This window comes from Haemaphysalis longicornis, unplaced genomic scaffold (assembly GCF_048455015.1).
Source record: "Haemaphysalis longicornis isolate Haplotype H1 unplaced genomic scaffold, Haemaphysalis longicornis Haplotype H1 scaffold_4, whole genome shotgun sequence".
In the NCBI taxonomy this organism is placed as follows: domain Eukaryota; kingdom Metazoa; phylum Arthropoda; class Arachnida; order Ixodida; family Ixodidae; genus Haemaphysalis; species Haemaphysalis longicornis.
The window spans coordinates 19,150,133-19,162,699 of record NW_027526361.1 but is presented as its reverse complement, the minus strand read 5'-3'; positions in this window follow the sequence as shown (position 1 = coordinate 19,162,699).

The window sequence follows — 12,567 nt, the reverse complement described above, 5'->3', positions numbered from 1 at the left end:
GCAATGCGGTGAAGAAGCGACGCACCTAGGGCTATCCTTCAGCAGAGAAAAATCGGGGGTCATGGTCTTTAACGATGACACGGAGTACAAAACAGTATCAGTGAAACAAGTAGAAATGCCACGGGTAAAAAAGTATAAATGTTATGAGTACGGCTTAACGATGGCGAAGATTACACGCATGCGCATGAGGCTCACCATAAGACGAAAGGAAGACGGAATGCGGCTATAAATGAAGCATAGGGCCCTGTGGGGCTACAACAAACACGAGGTGGTAAGGGAGTCTGGAAAGGGGTCATGACACCAGGAATGACTTTCGGAAATTAGGTTCTGTGCATAAAAATAGAGACACAAGCGGGCCTGGAGGTAAATCAGAGGGCGGTAGGCAGGCTGGCCTTAGGGCCCACAGCAAATCTACGAACGAAGCGGTACAAGGGCATCTGGGTTGGTCACCCTTTGAGGCAACGGAGGCGCAAAGCAAGGTAAAATTTGAGGAGCGATTTCCGGACATGGAGGACAAAAACTGGGCCGCGAGAGTGTTCAAGTACCTGTTTATGAAGAGCATGGACACGCGGTGGAGACGAAGGACCAGACAGCTAGCTGGCCAAACGGCATGAAAAGTCGGTAGGGAGAAGTGGACTGTACACAACAGTTAAAAAGCAGGTAAAGGCAGCAGAGATGACGAATTGAGTACAGAGGAAGAGGAGGAGGAGGACAAACATTTTATTGAGCCTTTAAAGGCCCCTTAGGGGGGTGTGGTGACCGGCGTACCGGTGACCGCAGCAGCCCTCGCCGTGACCACCCGTTGGGTAGACAGGTCGGAGCTGCCCAGCGCCTCAGCCCAGCCCACCGTCTGGTAAGGGGGGATAGGGGTTGTGGGGACAGTCACGGCCGCTGGATGAAAGGCGTACTGACACCTTGCGTGCGCTCTCATCCAGAGGCCGTGGGGCAGTTCCAAAGCAGATGGTCCAGTGTTTCCACTGCTCCGCAGGCCGGGCAGTATGAGGAGAAGTAGACGGAAGGATAAATACGGTGTAGGTAGTAGCGACAGGGGAGGGTATGGGTTTGCACCAGTCGCCATAGCCATTCTTCCCTGTTGGAGAGAGAGAGAGAGAAAGACGTACTTTATTTGAGGCCTGTGCGAGAGCACTCTTGCTGTCTGCATCAGTGCTGGCCTGTGAGGGTGGTTGAGTCGTCAGGGAGGGCGGGTGGGATGGTAGGAGTGTCTGTGGTAGGTACCCAATACGCCTCTTGGACCCTCGTCGGCATAGACAAACGCGGCAAGAGAGGTCCATAACAAAGTGAGCGTGGTGATGTTTCGTGTTAACGGTAGCACCCAGTCGAAGTACGTCGTCGGGCGAATGTTCTCGGGGAGTGTATGGAGCGTGCGAGCACGGAAGAGAGCGTAACACTGACAGTCCCACACCAAATGTTCGGCCGTTGCAGGCACGCAACACTGCAGACAGAGTCCTTCGCCGGGGTCATTGCCGTAGAATTTGTGGCGGAGCGCAGGTGAGAATGCGGTGTTGGTGGCAAGGCGGCGAACCAACGTCTGTGTGGCCCGCGGTAGCCTCTCCGGCATGGGAGGAACAGGGCGCTCATGCTCTTCGGTGCGGTCTTCCCTAACCTCACGAAGACACCGGAGTATCTATCGGCGTCGCTGTTGTGCGAGTGCTTTCCTGACAGTTACATCGGGCGGGCTTGCATTACTGATGGGCAATACTATCAGGGAGGTTCGCTGTCCAGCCGCAGCTCGCGCCTCTCTGCGAGTCCACTCATTGCCCTCAATACCCGAATGGGCGGGTACCCAAGCAATGGAGGCGGCTATGTTGAGGTTAGAATGTAACTCCAGGAAAAGTGAGACCAAGTCGGCGAGGATTCCCGGATATGAAGACGAAGCTTCGCTCACTCGCGTGCAGATTTTGTATGCGCGAGCCGGCATAGCGGTGACTTCGGTGCCTCCACGAAATGATACTGGTGAGGAGGACGAAAGAGAGCACGTTTGTGCGGTGACCTTGGGTTGACACCACCCATTGCGTTGCTAATGCGGGTCTCCTTACCAGTACCGCCAGCGCCGACACAACGTACCTTGCGTTACTTGCCCTCCTCCATGCTGCACAGTGGGCGAGGAATACTTTCGAACCGAGGGACGTACCCCACAAGCTTTTGCTCTTCACTGATTCCCTGTTGGATAAATCCGAGTGTGCGCGAGGGAGCTGGCGGCGTGAGAGGCAGAAATGTGCCGTAATGTCTTGGAAGGTTAAGAGACAGTCCCGAGCTGATAGGGCTCCGTGAAAGGGTTCGAGGCTAGGGCCTGCTCAGACGGTGAGCTCTCGGGCGGCTCTATGTGCTCCCTCATTTCCCCCCACGCTCGAGTGGGCCGGAGTCCAGATCAGCTCTATGGGTACGGTAGGAGGATTTTTGAGGAGAATTCCGGGCGCCAGGGGCGAGATCATGCCTCTGGCGTAATTTCTAATGGCCGTTTTTGAATCCAATATAGTGGTAGGGGGCGCCCTATCTGTAAGAGCTAGGGCGATTGCCACCTCTTCCGCCTCAGCGTGTAGGATGGTGCGGACTGTTCGGGAGTTAAGAGGAGGACTGTTGGGATGGTTGATTAGTGCGACAGCGTATGCGTCCTGCCGTCGATAGCAAGCTGCGTCCACGTAAACCGTAGTGGGGTGGACGGGGTATTTCTTTGTAAGCGCTCGTGCCCGTTGTTCTCTACGCTGCTTGTTGAAAACAGGGTGCATATTGCGCGGTAAAGGGCGAATGGAAGCGAAAAAAAAACCCTGGAGACATATAGGAGGCTTCTATGGCAATACGCGAGGCAGTATATTGCTCTTTGAAGCATCGAAGAAGTGTCTGAGAACCCGGGCATACACGGGTATGCTAGAACGTGGGCATAGCGCTTGACGACAGCTATGGCGCAGCGGCTGCGCGTTGGCGCACGACGCATGCGCCTGGAGTCGCGTCGAGTTTCCGTGGAGCATGTGTTGTGCCAGCTGTGGCGGTATTGGTTTCTGGGCAACATGAGGCGCTCCTAGGGGTTTTCGCAAGTATTTTTATTTTGCAAAAGCCACTGCACGAGCCGGGGACGCTCGGCGGTCACCGTGAGGCACGCGCTCACAAGCGCTCGGCATTTTTTTTTTGTAATTTTAATGCGTTACGTGCCACAAATTACAGCTAGCTACAACTGCTCCGCTGTAATTTGGCAAAAACTGGCGAAAACCCCGAGGAACGAGAAAATTCCGAGCGTGGCCGTGAGCGCGTGCTTCGCGGCGACTGCCGATCATCCAGTGGCTTTAGCAAGTGAGCGAGTGAGTGAATAAACTTTATTTAGACGAGCTTCTGGCGCTGATGGTTGGGCGCCCACCCGGTGGGGGGCCTCCTCTCGTCCGGGAAGCCCTGGTCCGCGCTGGCTGCCCCAGCCCTCTCCACCATGCTATACGCTGGAATAAGAGGTCGGAGCTGACCAGCTGGCCCGCCCACTGCTCGTACGCTAGGTGAGGATTAGGGGTAAGGGATGGGGTTTTCTGACACTCCCAATACCATGTGGTACAGGGTGCCAGGTTGGGGACAGAAATTACACGCAGCGTAGTAGAATGTGGGGTACATGACATGGAGGATAGTGGGGTGAGGATGGGAGTTTGTTTGAAGTCGGCGAAAGGCAGTCGCCTTTGCTCTGGATAAATGGGGATGTGGTGGCGGGAAGCGTCATCGTTCGTGACGGTAATAGGCGAGGATGTCCGGGCTCAAGAGAGCGAAGGGGCAGCGTGACTTCGCCTTCTTGAGAAACGGCCCGGTGGGTATGAACGCGGCAGCGGCGTGTGTCGCCTCGTTCCCCTCGAAGGACTCGTGTCCGAGGGTCCAGATGATGTGCATACCTGGGAGCTGGCGCACACTTTGAAGAATTTTTAAGGCCAAGGGTGTTATGCAACCTATCAGGAAGTTGCGGCAGGTGGCTTGTGAGTCTGTGATTATAGTGCGGTAGTCGTTTCCAGTGGTGGCGGCTAGAGCGACGGTAAGTAGTTCTGCTATACCTCAATAGATGTCGTGGGAGCTGTAGCGGCCGCCAGTTCTGCACTGTTGGCGCTGGTGACATTCACGGAATGGGCGGGTTGTTGGTGGTGCGGAGAGGAATCCGTGTAACGAGTACAGGGAGAGTTGGGGAAGCGTTTGCTAAGGGCTCGTATTCGGGCTTCTCGGCGTGCCTTGTTATAGATGGGGTGCATATTTCTATAGGAATGCATGGATGCGATTTTGATATACTGTCTGATGGCAAGATGGATGCGTTGTCTCTGTTCACATTTTGGGGGAAGCCTGTAGCCGAGCTTGCTAACTGGAGCCCTGCCGGTTGGCGTGAGCCTGAGTCGTGTGAATCGGGAGATGCGATGAGCTTCTTCCAGTTCCTCCCATGTATTAAAAAAAAAAAAAAAAAACTAGCGAAACCCCAAGGAGTGCGAGAAATTCGCTGTTCGCCCGAAGTCAAACACGATGGCTGTGTGGCTCCCGACATTGACTGGAGTGGATCGCCTGCAAATGCTCAAGTTCATAACGATCACACCTGAAGATGTGGTTCCCGTGCAAGTGTACCTAGTTGAAGGGTCTGACTTGCAACGCTACGTTGTGTACGGTGTTGACTGCAACGAAGACCAGGCGGTGCTCCAGCGTGAGCGTTACTGCCCTACATCGTATCATAGCAGCGCGCTACATGGGAAAAAAGGGCTCCTGCCTCGTAACGCTGCAAGGACCTCCTACACCCCCGCCTGCTTGTACTACTACGGGTGCATTTTGCGACCGCAACCCTACAAGCCTAGTGTTGTGTACTGTTACAAATGCTTTCGACCTGGCAACATGCAGAAGTCTTGCCCTTCCTCAGGTCAGGATGAGGAAATGGCTGACAGCAAGGCGTCTTACGAGTGTGGCCTTTGCAAAAGTAACGATCACCACATCACATCGCCTACGTGCCCGACCAAGGGGAAGGCTACCGAAACATTACGCCGCCGTCAAAAACACAGGCTCCAAGCAGTCAAAATGAACACATTTGCCGTACCGACAGCCAACCGTTTTTCGGCTCTTCAGTGGGATGAAGAAGACTGGCCAGACCTCCCTGATTTGTGTTCTGCACCTGAACAACCAGTATTGTACAGTGATGCTGCGCGCTGAGGAGGTCGTCACCGCCAAAAGAATTCCGTGCAGCATACACCTATGGCAGAACCCGATGATGTCGACACGGCGGCTGTTGATGAGCAAATTGCTCAACTCTTAGCAGAAGTCACTAAACTCCGGCGGCATCGAGAGATACTTTTACGCCGGAAGCGACCTGACCAACGCGCAGACCTGTCCTCAACACCCGAACCAACGATGCGCCAGCCGCCGCCCTTTTTCGGATCGCAAAACTCGTCCGCGATTCCCGACAACTAGACTTCGTCGCTCTTGCGTTTTATGGTAAACCAGTTATCGCACCTGACATCAGTACTCCTACAGCGCTTGGACTCTTAATCACCCTGGCGACTCCACCTGTGTCCGGCGTCTTACAGTGGAACTGCAGGGGCCTGTCATCGAAGATTGGTGAGCTAAAGGCTCGTATACTCAACAACAAGCTGCACGTCTGGGCTCTGCTTCTTCAGGAAACAAACGCTCTGCCTGCTATTTCGGGTTTCAGTGGTCATGTGTCCCCATCTATGGTCGATCGTCGTGTGCACGCTGTGGCGCCTCCGGGAAAGGCGGCCGGGTATGTGACGGCGTGTTACCCGCAAATTCAGCTCTCCCTTGAATGGTGGTGCAACTCTTATCAGGAGGTAGTGGCAGTTGCAGTTCAATTTACAAGGGCAACAGTGGTTGTCGTTTCTTGCTACGTGAGGCCCGCAGGTGGCTCACCCTCACGCATTAATTTGGGCTGGCTATTGGCTATTCGTCAGAAATACCCAGGGTGCCCAATTTTGGTGGGTGGGGACTTTAATGCACCCCATTTAGAGTGAGGTTACCCCGTATCAAGTCCCCGTGGCAGGCGTTTGCGGGATGCGTTTGCAGATGCGTCCTTTGTGCTGCTCAACCAGCCCGGCGCAGCGACACGAGCGGTGCAGTATTCCGCGGGGCGTCTTATGCACCGGACCTCACTTGGTGGTTGCGGCAAGGCACTCCTCTATGGCACCTGGAGCCCGATTGCTGGGGGAGTGATCACCACCCAATCATCATAGGACTACACCCGTCGCGGGCCCACCGGCTGCGTCGCAAGTGCTGCGTCGTGAGTTGGGACAGTTTCCGATCTAGGCTGGCTGCCCCGTCTGTGGAGGCGGCAACAGACATTGTCGACAGGATACGAAGTGCGCTCGTTAGTGCCACCACTACCACGTGGGTGGACGTGAATCGGCCTGAGCCAGACATCGGCCTCCTTAATCTGTGGGCTGCTCGCAGGCAAGCAGATCTTGCAGCATCTCGTGACCCTGCTTCTCCAAACGCCCGTGCGCGCTTGCAGTTCCTTACAGCGAAGGCACGCCGATACGAAGAAGACCTATCGCGTCGCCAATGGTATACTTGGTGTGAAGGGTTTTCCTCGAAGACCTCGAATGCCTCTCTATGGCGAACATTCCGGGCGATGAAACGTGGACGGCGCCCTCCAGATCCGGCTGCCCGTGCTTGCTTTGCGGCTGGGCTAGGTCCCGAAGATTTTGCTAAGGAAGCGGCCAGAGCGTTTTTTCCGTTCTATGATGCGACACCTGTCCGAAATCTATTGCTTCCCCTCGATTCCTCCCTGCACATGTGGACAAGCCTCCATTGCATTCTGCCATCGTAAAAGCCGTAGCAATACATCGAAGGTATTGCTACGGCTTTTACGATGGCAGAATTGCTTGCGGCAATAGACAGTTCTAAGCGGAAAACTGCGCCTGGTCCGGACTCTATTCCTTACGAAGCCTTCAAGAATTTGAACAATGATGTGCTCGCTCAGCTCCTCGATTCCATCAACGAGGTATAGCTTAGTTGAGTCGTCCCTGGCAGCTGGAAAGCAGCGCACGTCGTTCCCATACCAAAAACTGGCAAGCCAGCGATGGTGCTAGAAAACCTGCGTCCAATATCACTTATGGCGACGGTTTGCAAGCTTGCAGAGAAAATGCTAGCCACTCGCTCGTCGTGGTGGCTTGAACAGCATGGGTATTACCACCCCGCGCAAATCGGCTTTCGCCCATCACTTGGCACGGAGGACGGGCTTAGCGGTTTGGCGACATCAACACTGTCGTCAACCCGCAGTCATGCTGTTCGGACTATCCTAGCAATGGACATCCAAAAAGCGTATGACAACATCAGTCACGCTGCTATCCTGGACTCAGTTGATATGCTCCACCTTCCCATGCGGGTACGGCAGTTCGTCCAGTCATTCCTTCAAGACAGGACATTTGCCATACGCCTTCACGGACAAGCTGTTGGGTCCTTCGTTCCTGTACGTGGTGTGCCCCAAGGATCGGTATTGGCTCCGACCTTGTTTAATATGGCCTTGATACCACTGGCATGGCGCCTTCATGAGGTACCGCCTGTTAAATTTCTCCTTTACACCGATGGCATCACCGTGTGGAGCACTCACCATGACCTGGAAACTCAAGCGAGTTCGTTGCAGTCAGCCCTGGATGTCACCGCAGCCTTTGCTTCTTCGGTGGGCCTTCAGCTATAAACGAGTAAAACAACATACAGATCCGTTACCAACCACTGGGGCCGCCGAAAGCTTGCTGCTTGTCCCATCCGCCTTCATCTGTCTGGGCAACCACTGCAGGAGAGCCCAGCAATAAAAGTCCTGGGATTGCTGATACACCAGTCAGGAACGGCGACAGCTTGGCTTGCTCAGGCTAAACACCAAGCTGCTCAAACGCTGTCACTAGTACGCCGTATTGCTCCCAAAGCTGGTGGAGCCAGCTCACACGTGGCGCGACAAATAGTGAGAGCAGTTTTACAACCGCACTTGGTGTACTCTGCTCAGTTCCAGCATTTGACGGCAACACAGTGGGATCGACTGGAAGCGATTAACAGAGAGGCTATGAGAGCAATTACTGCGCTTCCACGCATCACCCCTATAGTTGCTCTCCAGGAACAAGCCCAACTGAACACGTTGGATGAACTTGTTCATCAACGTCGTGAAGCTCGGAAATTGAAGAATGCACTGTGTGATTCGGCGCGAGCATTAATAGCTTACGCAGTCTCTCATACGCTACCAGCCCTACCGCAGCGAGTACTTCCCCCGTGGCAGTTCGTGCAATTGAGTGGCAACAAACCAACTGACCTTCGTCGTCCAGATTCCAACATTTCGGCGTCTGCCCTCAAACAACGCATCGCCGACACGGATAGCCTCCTTCCACCCGGCTCTACCATATTATATACTGACGCCAGTTTACAAGAGACTGTGATTGTCACTGCCATTCATTGCACTAGCCATCCAGCCCTCAGCAAGACGTCCAGTAAGGTCCCGTAACCTTCATCATCGTTCTGTGCAGAACTTGTAGCCATTAGAGAGGCTCTGATTGCTGTAACCGGAATCACTTTGCAGCCCGGGGCGCGCATCGTAGTTCGCACCGATGCTCTACAAGCAGTCCGCCTACTACGGTTAGTTAGTCGTAGCCCTGTGCTGGCTCAGAGTATTCATCAACTTGCGGCAGGAATCGCTCACAAGATTCTGATTGAATGGGTTCCACGTGACCTACTCACAGAACACTGAAAGGCATACGTAGCAGCCCGACTGGCAGCATCCGTTCCATCTCCGACTTTTCCGTTAGAGCTGGATGATGCCACTCTCCTGGTGACGAGAAAAGAACACCTCCGGCGCCGCACACGTGCTCTCATTCCACCGTGTGCTGCCACCCTCCCCCCGGGTCTTACCCGTGCAGAGGAGGTTGCGCTCAGGAGGATTCGGGTGGGGGTGGCCTTAACTCCCGCCGTGACCCGCTACTGGCCTCAATACCGAGGTTCCTTTACAAACCCTGGTTGCCCAGTGTGCCAACGCAGCGACGTGATTGCCGACCTTCACCACTTGATGTGGTCCTGCCTCGCCTTGAGGCCGACGAGACTGCGGCACCTTGCGGCGACGGGCCTCCGCGTAGACGACGCCTCCGCATACGCCGCATGGATACATGGGCGCCACCATCGTTTACTCCTTGACTTCATCCGCGAAGAGAACATTTTCATTTTCATCTAATCACCATCACCTCATAATCCCATATATATGCCCTGTGGCAAAATAAACGTTCATAAAAAAAAACCGAGCGTGCCCGCGAGCGCATGCCTCGCGGCGGCCCCCGATCGTCCCTGGCTCGCGCAGTGGCTTTAGAAAAAAAGTTCTCGCGAAAGCCTGAAGGAGCGAGAAAATGCCGAGCGTGGCCGTGAGCGCATGCCGAGGCGACCGCCGATTGTTCCCGGCTCGTGCAGTGGCTTTGACAAAAAATACTGGCAAAACCCCGAGAAGCAAAATACCGAGCGTGACCGTGGGCGCGTGCCTCGCGGCGACCGCCGATCGTTCTCGGCTCGCGCAGTGGCTTTAGCAAAAAAAATTCTGGCAAAAACCCGCGGGAGCGAGAAAATTCCGAGCGTGCCCGCGAGCGTGTGCCGAGGCGACCGCCCATTGTTCCCGGCTCGTGCAGTGGCGCAAGAAATACTGACGAAAACCACTAGGAGCAAAATACCGAGCGTGCCCGTGCGACCGCCGATCGTCCCTGGCTCGCGCAGCGGCTTCAGCAAAAAAAATTCTGCCGAAAACCACCAAGGAGCGAGAACACGCCGAGCGTGCCCGTGCCGAGACGACCGCCGATTGTTCCCAGCTCGTGCAGTGGCTTTAGCAAAAAATATTGGTGAAAAACCCGAGGAGCAAAATACCGAGCGTGCCTGTGAGCGCGTGCCTCGCGGTGACCGCCGATCGTCCCTGGCTCGCGCAGTGGCTTTAGCAAAAAAAATTCTGGCGAAAACCCCCAGGATCGAGAAAATGCCGAACGTGCCCGTGCCTGGACGACCGCCGATTGTTCCCGGCTCGTGCAGTGGCTTTAGCAAAAAATATTGGTGAAAAACCCGAGGAGCAAAATACCGAGCGTGCCTGTGAGCGCGTGCCTCGCGGTGACCGCCGATCGTCCCTGGCTCGCGCAGTGGCTTTAGCAAAAAAAATTCTGGCGAAAACCCCCAGGATCGAGAAAATGCCGAACGTGCCCGTGCCTGGACGACCGCCGATTGTTCCCGGCTCGTGCAGTGGCTTTAGCAAAAAATACTGGCGAAAAACCCTAAGAGCAAAATACCGAGCGTGCCCGTGAGCGCATGCCTCGCGGCGACCGCCGATCGTCCCTGGCTCGCACAGTGGCTTTTAAAAAAAAATTGGCGAAAACCCCCAGGTGCGAGAAAATGCCGAGCGTGCCCGTGAGCGCATGCCTCACGGCGACCGCCGATCGTCCCTGGCTCGCGCAGTGGCTTTAAATAAAATTCTGGCGATAACCCCCAGGAGCGAGAAAATCCCGAGCGTGCCCGTGAGCGCGTGCCGAGACGGCCACCGATTGTTCCCGGCTCGTGCAGTGGCTTTAGCAACAAATACTGGCGAAAAACCCGAGGAGCAAAATACCGAGCGTGCCCGTGAGCGCATGCCTCGCGGCGACCGCCGATCGTCCCTGGCTCACGCAGTGGCTTTAAAAAAAAATTCTCGCGAAAACCCGCAGGAGCGAAAAAATACCGAGCGTGCCCGTGAGCGCGTGCGAGGCGACCACCGTTGTTCCCGGCTCGTGCAGTGGCGTTAGCAAAAAATACTGGCGAAAACCCCGAGGAGCAAAATACCGAGCGTGGCCATGAGCGCATGCCTCACGGCGACCGCCGATCGTCCCTGGCTCGCGCAGTGGCTTTAGCAAAAAAAATTCTGGCGAAAACCCCTAGGAGCGAGAAAATCCCGAGCGTGCCCGTGAGCGCGTGCCGAGATGGCCACCGATTGTTCCCGGCTCGTGCAGTGGCTTTAGCAAAAAATACTGGCGAAAAACCCGAGGAGCAAAATACCGAGCGTGTCCGTGAGCGCATGCCTCGCGGCGACCGCCGACCGTCCCTGGCTCGCACAGTGGCTTTTAAAAAATTCTGGCGAAAACCTCCAGGTGCGAGAAAATGCCGAGCGTGCCCGTGAGCGCATGCCTCACGGCAACCGCCGATCGTCCCTGGCTCGCGCAGTGGCTTTAAAAAAAATTCTGGCGAAAACCCCCAGGAGCGAGAAAATGCCGAGCGTGCCCGTGCCGAGACGGCCGCCGATTGTTCACGGCTCATCCAGTGGCTTTAGCAAAAAATACTGGCGAAAAACCCGAGAAGCAAAATACCGAGCGTGCCCGTGAGCGCATGCCTCACGGCGACCGCCGATCGTTACTGGCTCGCGCAGTGGCTTTAGCAAAAAAATTCTGGCGAAAACCCCCAGGAGCGAGAAAATGCCGAGCGTGCCCGTGCCGAGACGACCGCCGATTGTTCCCGGCTCGTGCAATGGCTTTAGCAAAAAATACTAGCGAAAAACCCGAGGAGCAAAATACCGAGCGTGCCCGTGAGCGCGTGCCTAGAAAAGCTGTTTTTTTTATCCCACTAGTTAAATAATAGACGTCTGTTAACCAAACGCTCATCCCCGTGACGTACGTTTTTCATTTTCTCTCTCTCTATATATATATATATATATACACCTGGGAGGCGGTGCTTTCTATTCAATCTAAGAAAAAAACAAATTTAGAGAAATTCATTTTTTACCATGAAAGGTCCGTATTGTTTTTTTTTAATTTCTCGCTATTTTTCAACGTATAAGGACATTTTCGAACTTGTTACCAGGGCCAGTGACGAAATTTGAGTTCTTGAAAGAATGTTTAGGTAGCACACGAATTATGCAGCACTTATAAATCAGGCACCGATTGTACGCTCCCGATTTATTTAAACGCCAGGATTAGCTTCCGTAGCGCTTTTCGCTACTCCCTGGCTGGTAGCAATGTGCTCGCAGCGTGGTCAGCCTCAAACCACATTGCCCCTTTCCTTTGAAAGCCTTTTTTGTGTGCACATACGAACTTGCCACGAGCTGTCGAAAAAAAGGAAATAAATACGTACAACGCTAACAGCAAGCTCGGGGGGCGCACTTTTGTTTATTTTGCCCGAGGCTACTGCCAAGAATAGCAGACGGGCAGCCCGCGCATGCGCAGACCGATACTGAAAAAGGTCCATACAAGGACTGACAAGAGTGAAATTTGGGGGTTCAAGGGGGGGGGGGGTCTACACACCCCCTAGGGGGGGTGTAGGGAAATCACTGGGCAGTACGAAGCCATTCAGAAGTGCCAAGGCTGATGGCAATGCAAAGCGTCTCAAGCGGTAGGATTACAATGCTCTTTGGCAATGCGAGGCAGAAGCAAGGCATTTCAAGTGTTCGACTGGACATTCCTGCTTTCGCATGAACAACCTATCAGAAGTGTTTAGTCGTCCTCAGACTTCTTTCTCGCCCCCGACTTGTAAGCACTGCTCAGCATGAGTGGCTAGGGCTAAGAGACAAGGCAGTAACAGCTAAGCATTTGAGGTCGTTGAACAAATATATGAATCCTGTTCGTGGTGCCAGCA